Consider the following 11,261-nt stretch of genomic DNA (forward strand, 5'->3'; position numbering starts at 1 on the left):
GAGTCTGGGACTACAGGTGTGCACCACCATGCCTGGCTAATTTCTTTTTTTTTTTTTTTGGTAGAGACAGGGTTGCCATGCTATGTTGCCCATGCTGGTCTCAAACTCTTGGGCTCAAGCAATCCTCCCACCTCAGCCTCCCAAAGTGCTGGGATTACAGGCATGAGCTACCATGCCTACCCCAAATTGTATGCTTTAAAATGGTGAGTTTTACGATATGTGAATTATGTATCAACTTTTTTAAATGTGGAATGACATATGCCCAAAGATATACTTTGGGGAAAACATCAAAGAGTAGGGTAGAAAGGGGACGTGAATGACCTTCTAAAGGTGAAACTTGAGCTGATATGTAGAGAACTAAGCCTGTAAATCTGCCTTATCCCCCACTTTCTCTGCTCCCAATCCTTCCTAAACTCAGAAATCACTTGTCACCCAAAGCAACACACTCACTACCCAAATTCAAATTATTTCAATAAAAATATGTTCTTCCCATAAGAAAATGACTGAGAGCTCTCCAGAGTCCTACTAGCGGATTTCTATTCCTAAAAGAGAAAGTGGGCTAACCCAAGTGAATTATATGCTGAGCATCCCAAATCCAAAAATCTCAATCCTGGGCTGGGTGTAGTGGCTCATGCATGAAATCCTCAGCATGTTAGGAGGCTGAGGTGAAAAGATCACTTGAGCCTAGGAGTTTGAGACCAGCCTGGGCAACATGGTGAAACGCTGTCTCTACAAACAATACAAAAATTGGCTGGGCATGGTGGCACGTGCCTATAATTCCAGCTACTCAAGAGGCTGAGGCAGGAGGATCACCTGAGCCCAGAAGTTCAAGGCTGAAGTGAGCTGTGATTATGCCACTAAACTCTGGCAACAGAGCGAGACCCTGTCTCAAAAAACACATAAAAATCCGAAATCTGAAATGCTCCAAAATCTAAAACTTTTTGATGTCAAAGGAAATGCTCACTAGAGAGCATTTTGGAATATCTGTATACTACAGATATTCCAAAATCCAAAAAATCCAAAATATGAACAATTCTGGTCTCATATTTCAAATAATGGATACTCAACCTATATCTGATTAAGAATTTCAAGGCTGGAGCTGGGTGCAGTGGCTCACGTCTGTAATCCCAGCACTTTGGCAGGCCAAGGTGGGCAGATCACTTGAGGTCAGGAGTTCAAGACCAGCCTGGTCAATATGGCAAAACCCCATCTCTACTAAAAATACAAAAATTAGCTGGGGCCTGGTGGTGCGCACCTGTACTCCCAACTACTTGGGAGGCTGAGGCAGGAGGATCACCTGAACCCAGGAGGCAGAGGTTGCAGTGAGCCGAGATCACACCACTGCATTCCAGCCTGGGTGACACAGCAAGACTCCATCTTAAAAAGAAAAAAAAAGCCGGGTGCGGTGGCTCACACCTGTAATCCCAGCACTTTGGGAGGCCAAGGCGGGCAGATCAAGAGGTCAGGAGATCGAGACCATCCTGGCTAACACAGTGAAACACCGTCTCTACTAATAATACAAAAAATTAGCTGGGCACGGTGGCAGGCACTTGTAGTCCCAGCTACTCGGGAGGCTGAGGCAGGAGCATGGCGTGAACCCAGGAGGCGGAGCTTGCAGTGAGCCGAGATAGTGCCACTACACTCCGGCCTGGGCGAAAGAGCGAGATTCCGTCTCAAAAAAAAAAAAAAAAAAATCTATAAATAAATTTGTTGTAACTTTGTCTTCTGACAATAATAAAAGGCTTAGAAAGCACATTTCACGAGAGGTAGCTGGGGGAAAAGCCACTAGTGTGGAAAAGAAAAAGGTGGGACAAAATAACTGTCACTGAATAGGTGCAAAGTTGAGATCAGAGCTACAGGGAATAACTGTAGACAGAAAAATTAGGACCACTGAAGAGAAACTGCAGGGAGGCAGATCTACAATCATTATCCAGAAAATCTTTCTAAAATGACAAATCTGCAAACCTGGAATTGGTAGCAACCAGCTGTGAAGTACTTATCTTGGGAAATACCTGCATAGAGAACTGGAGGAATCACCTATTATGTGAAACATTTGTCTAGATTATCTCTAAATCTCTTCTATGATTCTACGAGGAGGAAGAAGTCCAGAAAAAGAATTGTTTTTGCTCTCAATACTGCTAAAAGTATTTTTTTTTAAAAAGCTAAATACCAGGAACTTCTTTAATTAAAAGGAACAATCCCATCAAGAAGACAAAGGTTGATTTGTTAGTCAAGATAATGAGACTGCTTTCCTTAGGATCAAGTATAGCACTGGGAGTGAGAATAGGTCATTTGGCCAGGAACAGTGGCTCACACCTATAATCCCAGAACTTTCGGAGGCTGAGGTAGGAGGATTGCTTGAGGCCAGGAATTCAAGACCGGCCTGAGCAACATAGCAAGACTCTGTCTCTTAAAAAATAATAAATAGGCCGGGTGCAGTGGCTCAAGCCTGTAATCCCAGCACTTTGGGAGGCTGAGGCAGGCGGATCACGAGGTCAGGAGATCGAGACCATCCTGGCTAACATGGGGAAACTCTGTCTCTACTAAAAAAATACAAAAAATTAGCCAGTTGGCCGGGCGCCGTGGCTCACGCCTGTAATCTGAGCACTTTGGGAGGCCAAGGTGGGCAGATCACGAAGTCAGGAGATAGAGACCATCCTGGCTAACACGGTGAAACCCCATCTCTACTAAAAATACAAAAAATTAGCCGGGCGTGGTGGCGGGCTCCTGTATTCCCAGCTACTAAGGAGGCTGAGGCAGGAGAATGGCGTGAACCCGGGAGGCAGAGCTTTCAGTGAGCCGAGATCATGCCACTGCACTCCAGCCCAGGCGACAGAGCGAGACTCCATCTCAAAAAACAGAAAAAACATTAGCCGGGCGTGGTGGCAGGCGCCTGTAGTCCCAGCTACTCAGGAGGCTGAGGCAGGAGAATGGTGTGAACCCCGGAGGCGCAGCTTGCAGTGAGCCGAGATTGCGCCACTGAACTCCAGCCTGGGAAACAGCGAGACTCCATCTCAAAAAAAAAAAATAAAATAAAATAAATAAATAAATAAATAATAAATCTTCAATTCTAGATACAATCACTCACTTCCTGTTTGGCCAAGGGTAAATGATTTCATCTCTCTACCTGAGCTGAAAAACAGTAATTTAAAATACCAATATTATAGGAGTATAATTTAAATTAGTTAACAACTGCAAAATGCTTTGGAAATTTACTTTATATGACAATTAAGACTATTTTTTACTTCATATATATATTAGAGTTGAAAAAATTAGCATGTATTCATTAAATCAGCTAAATTTCTCACTTTCAGAGAAAGAAGCAAGGAAGAGAATGCTAGAATGAACTCTGTGGTGCTGGATCAGCATCAGAGATATCAGTATAAACTCATGTTTATATTTATATACAGACAGATACGGAACTAAACGAAGATATGTGTGGGTCAGTATATATATATATTACTTCCTAACTATCCCCTGAGAGGGCCTAGAAGCAGTGATACCCTAGCAGTAATGAGTGCATCAAGCTCATTTAGAAACCAGATAGTGGTTTCCAAATACTCTTCTCCAACAGAAGGAACCAGGACACCTTGGAGAAATGGCTGATTTTAGGGTTGGGGCAGGTAAAGTATAAGATGAGACTGGGGCATCTTACAGTGCCAGGAAGTACAAAAGTGCTAAAAGACAAAGAAAGGTAGGGAAAGGTATTTCAAAAGAACATAGGTGCCAATGTTAGAATGGCCAAAGCTGGAACAACTTGAGCAACAAAATATAGTACTGGATTATAAGCAAAGAAAAAAATATTCATGGGTCCATGTTGACATAAATGATTTAATAAATAAATGGGGGAGGCATAAATCTTCCTTACAAAAGGATTCCAAATCATAAAAGTAGAAAGAATTAGAAAAATAGAAAACCAACAGAATAATATAATCAACGCTGCCGCAGGCAAGATTCACTAATGAATGCTAAAATAAGTAGAGGAAATTTTTAAGGAGAAATCAGATTCTGTATAACCTCACAGTTATCTTCCCCAAAATATTAACTAATTACTTTAGGAATTTTAACATGCCCACAAATTCTTTGATACTCCTCCCTTCAGGGGTTGGAGCTTAATTCCCTTCCCCCAGAATATGGATATGACTTGGTGACTCATTTCTAGGTTCTATCAAGTAAAATTAAAAAGCAGAAAAACAGTCACTTTACAGTGCAGAACATCACTTTAATCAAGTTATCAAAGTTAACAAGGCACAATGGCTCATGCCTGCTATCCTAGCATTTTCGGAGGATGAGGCCGGTGGACTGCATGAGGCCAGGAGTTCAAGACCAGCCTGGGCAACATGGCAAAACCCTGCCTTTACTAAAAATACAAAAATTAGGTGTGGTGGCACGTGCCTGTGGTCCCAGCTACTTGGGAGGCTAAGGCACAAAAATCACTTGAATTGGGTAGGCAGAGGTTGCCGTGAGCCAAGATCATGCTACTGCACTCCAGCCTGGGCAACAGAGCAAGACTTTGAATCAAAAAAAAAAAAAAAAAAAAAAAGTTAATCAGTAACGAGTCATGTTGATATCAGGTATTCCCAGATATGATGTGACAAGAAGGGTAAACCATCTCTATGGTATTTTTCCCCAAAATGCATAACCTCAGGCTAATCATGAGAAAGCACCAGAAAACCCAAAATGAGAACCATTCTACAAATGCATGACCACTCATCTTTAAAGGTGTCAAGGAAAGATAGGGAAGGAGAGACTAAGAAACTGTCACCTATTGGAAGAAACTAAAGAATTGTGACATCTAAATGCAATGTGGTATCCTGGATTGGATCCTGTAACAGGAAAAGGACATCAGTGGAAAACACAGGAAAATCAGAGGAAAGTCTGTAGTTTGCTCAATAATATTCCACTAATGCTAATTTCTTAATTTTGATAAGGGTATCAGGTTATATAAAATGTTAACGCTAAGAGAAATGGAATGAATACAGAATGTATATAGAAAGTCTGTACTACCTTTACAACTCTTCTGTAAACCTGAAATTATTTAAAAGGAGTTTTAAACTATTTTCCATATAAAAAGAAGTGAGGAAAGTTATAAATAAAAAAATTTATTTTTTGAGACAGTCTCGCTGTAGCCCAGGCTGGAGTGCAATGGTGCAGTCTCAGCTCACTGCAACCTCCGCCTCCCGGGTTCAAGTGATTCTCCTGCCTCAGCTTCCCGAGTAGCTGGGATTACAGGCGCCCGCCACCAGGCCCAGCTAATTTTTGTATTTTTAGTAGAGACGGGGTTTTCACCATGTTGGCCAGGCTGGTCTCGAACTCCTGACCTCTTGATCTGCCCACCTCAGCCTCCCAAAGTGCTGGGATTACAGGCATGAGCCACTGCACCCAGCATAAATAAATTTTTAAACATATTTAAATATATGCAAACTAATAAAATATTAGTTTACAGTAAGATTAACTTTTTTTTTTTGAGATGGAGTTCCACTCTTGTTGCCCAGGCTGGAGTGCAGTGGCGTGATCTTGGCTCCCTGCAACCTGTGCCTCCCAGATTCAAGCGATTCTCCTGTCTCAGCCTCGCGAGTAGCTGGGATTACAGGCGCTTGCCACCATGCCAGCTAATTTTTGTATTTTAGTAGAGACAGGGTTTCACCATGTTGGCCAGGCTGGTCTCGAACTCCTGACCTCAAGTGATCCCCCTGCCTCGGCCTCCCAAAGTGCTGGGATTACAGGCATGAGCCATCATGCCCAAGCCAAGAAGATTAACTTTTTTAACCTATAAATAATCACAATAGCTGGTCGCAGCAGGAGTGCCTGTAATCCCAGCTACTCAGGAGGCTGAGGCAGGAGAATTGCTTGAACCCGGGAGGTGGAGGTTGTGGTGAGCTGAGATCGCGCCACTGTACTCCAGCCTGGGAATACAGCGAGACTCAGTCTCAAAAAAAAAAAAAAAAAAAGAATAAGAACAAGAATCACAAAAGTTAGCCAGGTGTGATGGTGCACATACACAGTCTGAACTACTGGGGAGGCTGAGGCAGGAGGATCACTTGAGGCCAGAAGTTCAAGGCTGCAGTGAGCTATGATCTCCCCCAGTGCTGACAGAACAAGATCTCATCTCTAAAAAAAAAAAAAAAAAAGGAAAAAGAATCACGAAAGTAATTGTGTTGACTTTCAACCTTAAAATGTTAATGACATCCAAAATAGTTCACCATAAGGTCTGCATTTAAAGACTGGCCTAGGAGCTCTAAAACGGTAGATGAGTATGATGAATATGATCCCCTATATGTATCAGTGTGCTTTATTACCTCTTTTTTTTTTTGCAGGGGTGAGCAGGTCTGGCTCTTTCAGCAAGGCTGAAGTGCAGTGGCACAATCATATCACTGGAGCCTTGAACTCCTGGGCTCCACTGATCCTCCCACCCCAGCCTCCAGAGTAGCTGGGACTATAGACACATGCCACCACACCTAGCTAAGTTTGTTGTTGTTGTTTTCGTTGTTTTGCTGTACACTAAAATTATCTGGGGACCGACTAAGTTGTTTTTGTTTTTTTTTTAATGGAGACAGGGTCTCACTATGTTATCCAGGCTGGTATCAAACTTCTGGCCTCAAGCAATCCTCCGCCTCAGGCTCCCAAAGTGCTGGAATTACAGGCATGAGCCACCCAGCCCTACGATCCCCCTTCTTAACCTTAATTGTTCTCAACCCACTCACTCCTAGCAATAAGTCTATAATAACCTGGTTCTAAAAGTGCTGTTTAGAAAGACAAAGTGAAATCAGTGATACTTACTTGGTTTCCTTTTCAAATTGACTATATACATGAACTGCCAAGATGCCTTCCACTGGGTCAAAATGTTCCTCTCAAGATTTTCTCACATCTTAAGGAAATGTAAAAGCTACATAGCAACTACTCACGCTTAATCTTAAAAAAAAAAAAAAAAAAAAAAAAAAAGCAAAGTGATTCCAAAAACTGTCAAGAGCAAAAGTTTACAGAGCCAAAGGATTGATCACCAAATTCAGAAACAAGATTAGGAAAGAACAAGACACTATGAGATTAGGAAGAACAAGACACTATGAGATTAGGAAGAATCTACTCTCTGACTAAAGCTAAGCCGCCTATATACAAGAAAATCCAGGTGCTTCCTTCACTGTCAGCAAACAATGGAAAATGACTTTTTAATAGGTAATATAAATGTATTTGTAAATTTGAAAATTTTAACAAAGGGATGCTGGAATGACAAATATTTGAAGAGACTACTTAAAAAACAAGTGAGACAGTATGAAAATGTGTTAAGACATCCTCCAGCACTGTATGTGTTTTTACACTGGGGAAAGGGAGACTCACTAGACTTTTGTTCCTTGATTAAAATACCCGTAAGGCCAGGCGTGATGGCTCATGCCTGTAATCCCAACACTCTGGGAGGCCGAGGCAGGTGGATCATCTGAGGTCAGGAGTTCAAGACCAGCCTGGCCAACATGGTGAAACCCCATCTTTACTAAAAATTCAAAAATTAGCCAGGCGCGGTGGCTCACGCCTGTAATCCCAGGACTTTGGGAGGCCGAGGCAGGCGGAACACGAGGTCAGGAGATAGAGACCACCCTAACACAGTGAAACCCTGTCTCTACTAAAAATACAAAAAATTAGCCAGGCGTGGTGGCACGTGCCTGTAGTTCTAGCCACTAGGGAGGCTGAGGCAGGAGAATCACTTGAACCCAGGAGGCGAAGGTTGCAGTGAGCTGAGATCGCGCCACTGCACTCCAGCCTGGGCAACAGAGTAAGACTCCATCTCAAAAAATATATATATATGTGTGTGTGTATATGTATGTATGTGTGTATATATATGTATATGTGTATGTATATATGTATGTGTGTGCGCGTATATACACACACACACACACACACACACAAATTAGCCAGGCATGGTGGTGGGTGCCTATAATCCCAGCTATCAGGAAGCTGAGGCAGGAGAATCACTTGAACCCGGGAGGCAGAGGTTGCAGTGAGCCAAGATCATGCCACCGCACTCCAGCCTGGATGACACAGCGAGACTCCATCTTAAAAAATAAAATAGAATAAAATAAAAATAAATGGCCGGGCATGGTGGCTTGCACCTGTAATCCCAGCACTTTGGGAGGCCAAAGCAGGCGGATCACTTGAGGTCAGGAGTTTGAGACCAGTCTGGCCAACGTGGTGAAACCCCGTCTCTACTAAAAATACAAAAATCAGCCGAGTGTGGTGGCACATGCCTATAATCCCAGCTACTCCGGAGGCTGTGGCAGGAGAACTGCTTGAACTCCGGAGGTGGAGGCTGCAGTGAGCCGAGATCCTGCCACTGTCCAGCCTGGGCGACAGAGCAAGACCCTGTCTCAAAAATAAATAAATAAATAAAATTTAAATTTAAAAAATACCCACTAAGAATATCTAGTGCCTTTCCAATTCCATAATCAACTACCTTTTTATTACTGATTAGGCAGCCCAGAACAATGGAGGTGTCCTGGTCAGTGGACAATTAAATCCAATTGTGCACATGGCACTTAATACTTCCAACATGCATTAACTGGTATCTGGTTTATCAGTCTCTGGTGAGTTTGTTTACTTTGCATGAATAAATTCTCAAGCACTTGAATCATCCCAATGTAAACCAAAATTCTGAAGTTTCTGAACTACTATGTGGGGGTTGGAGAGACCTTGGTTTGGTTGGATACCATTTTTGCCACTTAACTATCTGTGTGACCTCTTCTTCCCATCAGTCTCAATTTCCTCATCTGTTAACAAACATAGCTAGTGCCTGGGAGATGGCAAGTGCTCAAAAAGTGACAGCTTTATTATTTTGAAGCTAAATTTGAAAGGAAGTGTGTAACTGAGGTGAAAACATTTCATTTGAAAAGTAGTAGTACGGATCAGCAAACTACGTTAATTTAAAAGACACAGCCTGAAGAGAGATGTCCCAATCTTTGGAGTTGAGAAAAGCAAAGTTTAAAAGTTGCAAGTAAAGTACACACTGCACAGTACAGATGGGAGTCTCCTGCTTAGCAACTTTAATGTTGTCTACCAAACACCCAGCTTGTAATAGAGCATGACAACTGTTCACTCTAAATCCATGTGCTCAGCTTGGATTCAGGATTGATTTATAAAAATAGCTGCTGGTGGTGCTCTTTGAATCTCTTTGGGCTGATGACTGGGCAGTGTTACCCCAAAGGCCTAGAGCAGCTGTATTCCCTCACCACACCCATTTCTCTGTCTACCCAGCCAAGCTGACGGCACCCTGCCCCCGCCCCCCATCTCTACAGCATACTATTCACCCTCCTCCTGGGCTGAGTGAGCAAATTACAAGCACAAATATCCCCTGATGCAATGCCACAACCATCCCTGGGAAACAGCAGAGGCAGTTGCCAAAAGCACAGCAGCAGGGAAATGGGCGGGAGACGCGCGCGCACGCACACACACATACACACGAACGCGCGCGCGCGCACACACACACACACACACTGCAAGAAACACTGCAATGCTATGTAACCAGGGAGAGAGAATCGAGAGGCCCTGGGGAGCAATACTGTAACAGGACCAGCGAAGGCAAAGGAGAAAAGGGGGTTTCCAGTAGAAAGCTGGGTAACACTAACCTTCGCAAGGAACACGTATTTCATCCGAGTTTGGGTCCTAAAGCACAAACCTAAAGGTAATCAATCACTGCCTCTTCCCCAAAGCAGCAAATGCATTTAATTTACCCGTTCCTGGAAGTGAGCAAAACCCTCACAACTCCTCCACAGGACAATTTCACCAAAGGGATCTAACTCACACCGGCGGAGAACTTGTTCCATGTGCTAAATCACAATCTCTGTTCTGGGTAATGTTTCCAACTGCCCCTCCTAGTCCCTGTACCCTCCCCACCCCCACCCTAATGTGACCCTTTCGCACTCCCACTGCCAGACACACGCTTTAGTCCCCACACAGTGCCGGGGCCTTTGCAAGGGGGAAGAGCCCCGCCTAGGGCCCGGTTCTCCAGACCACCCCTCAGCCCCACCCATAATCCCTGACTGGACATACTAAGGCTCACCTCAGGCTCACATCAACTGACCCCCACAAAGCCTCAGAAAACGACCCCTGAGTTCTCCTACACCTCCGAACCCCACCCAGGGCCCCAGACTGCGGCCGACCCTCGCTCCGCGGCTCAGCCCCATCCAGAGCCCAAGGCATGTCGCTCGGCCCCACCGCCCCGACCCTCAAAAGCTGGACCTCTCAGCCCCCCTCACTCCAAAGACCCCCCTAGATCGCGCCTCAAAGACTCCGAAGGTCAAAGCCGCCAGCCCCACGCCTGGCCCCCTCCCTCGGACGCCCCCGCGTCTCGCAGGCCGGCAGCCACCGCCCTTCCACGCCTCGGGCGGGCCCCGTGGGGTACCCAGCTGCCGCAGGGCAAGGCTCGGGCAGCCCCGGGACAGTGAGGAGGCTGCCCCTCCAATCGGACCCCGCCTGCGGCTGCACCTACCCGCCGCCGCCGAGACGGAGCTGGAGCAGAAGGGAGCCAGGAGAGCGCCGGGAAGAGCCGTGAGGAGCTAGGAGACGTCGGGAGGAGCCGGGAGCCAGCGAGCTAGCCGGAGGGGCGGGGCGCAGGGAGGCGGCCGCTTCCTCGTCGCCTCTTGAGGGCCGGCGCAAGGGAGGGACGCCGCCACCGCCTACCCGGCGAGCGCCGCCGCTCCGGCCAATAAGCGTGGCGAGGGGGAGGGCGGAGGGCTGTGGCGGACCAATGGGTGCTGGCCCTGCCGCCACGACCTCTCTGCAGAGCTGCCCGAGCCGCGGGCGGTTGGGGCGAGGTGCGCCTGGGGGCTGTAGCCTCCCGCCTGCGGCCTGCGAATGCCGAAGCGGACCGCAGGCCGATCGACTGCCTTCGCTGTTCTATGATGGCCGTCGCTCTCTCTCAGAGTCTGGGCGCCCGGAGCGAGGAGAGTGCGAGAGTCGGCGCACACGCGGACCGGGCCACTAGCGGGTGGGGCCTGTGGGCTCTGTGATGTAACCTGGGAGGGGCGCGGGGCGGGGCCTAGGTCGCGGGCCATCTGGGCTCTGGAAGGAACCCTTAGAGGAGCGGGAGGACGCCACAGGTCCTCGGCGGGGCTCCGCTTCCGCGAGCCGCATGTGGCTGGTGAGCTCTGAAACGTGGCTGGCCCAAGTTGAGATGTGCTGTAAGTGTACAATACACACCAAATTTCCAAGACTTAGTACCGAAAAAAAAAAAAACTCATCTATAATTTTTAAATGGTTACAAGTGGGATAATTAA

At 46.1% G+C, this 11,261-nt stretch overlaps 1 protein-coding gene across 42 annotated transcripts in view; it reads right to left on the reverse strand.

Annotated features, from left to right (window-relative positions):
- MAP4 (microtubule associated protein 4) overlaps nt 1-11,048 on the reverse strand; it is a 232,064-nt gene extending 221,016 nt beyond the window's left edge. For 17 of the 42 annotated variants that reach the window (XM_054681795.2, XM_063805704.1, XM_054681804.2 and 14 more), the window contains exon 1: nt 10,475-11,048. The gene's annotated coding sequence lies outside the window, so the exon portion shown is untranslated. The remainder of the gene's footprint in view (nt 1-10,474) is intronic. The other 25 variants (XM_054681782.2, XM_054681777.2, XM_054681776.2 and 22 more) reach the window with 3 other exon arrangements.
- Between the last annotated feature and the right edge of the window lie 213 nt (nt 11,049-11,261).

Source organism: Pan troglodytes, chromosome 2 (assembly GCF_028858775.2).
Source record: "Pan troglodytes isolate AG18354 chromosome 2, NHGRI_mPanTro3-v2.0_pri, whole genome shotgun sequence".
Lineage (NCBI taxonomy): Eukaryota > Metazoa > Chordata > Mammalia > Primates > Hominidae > Pan > Pan troglodytes.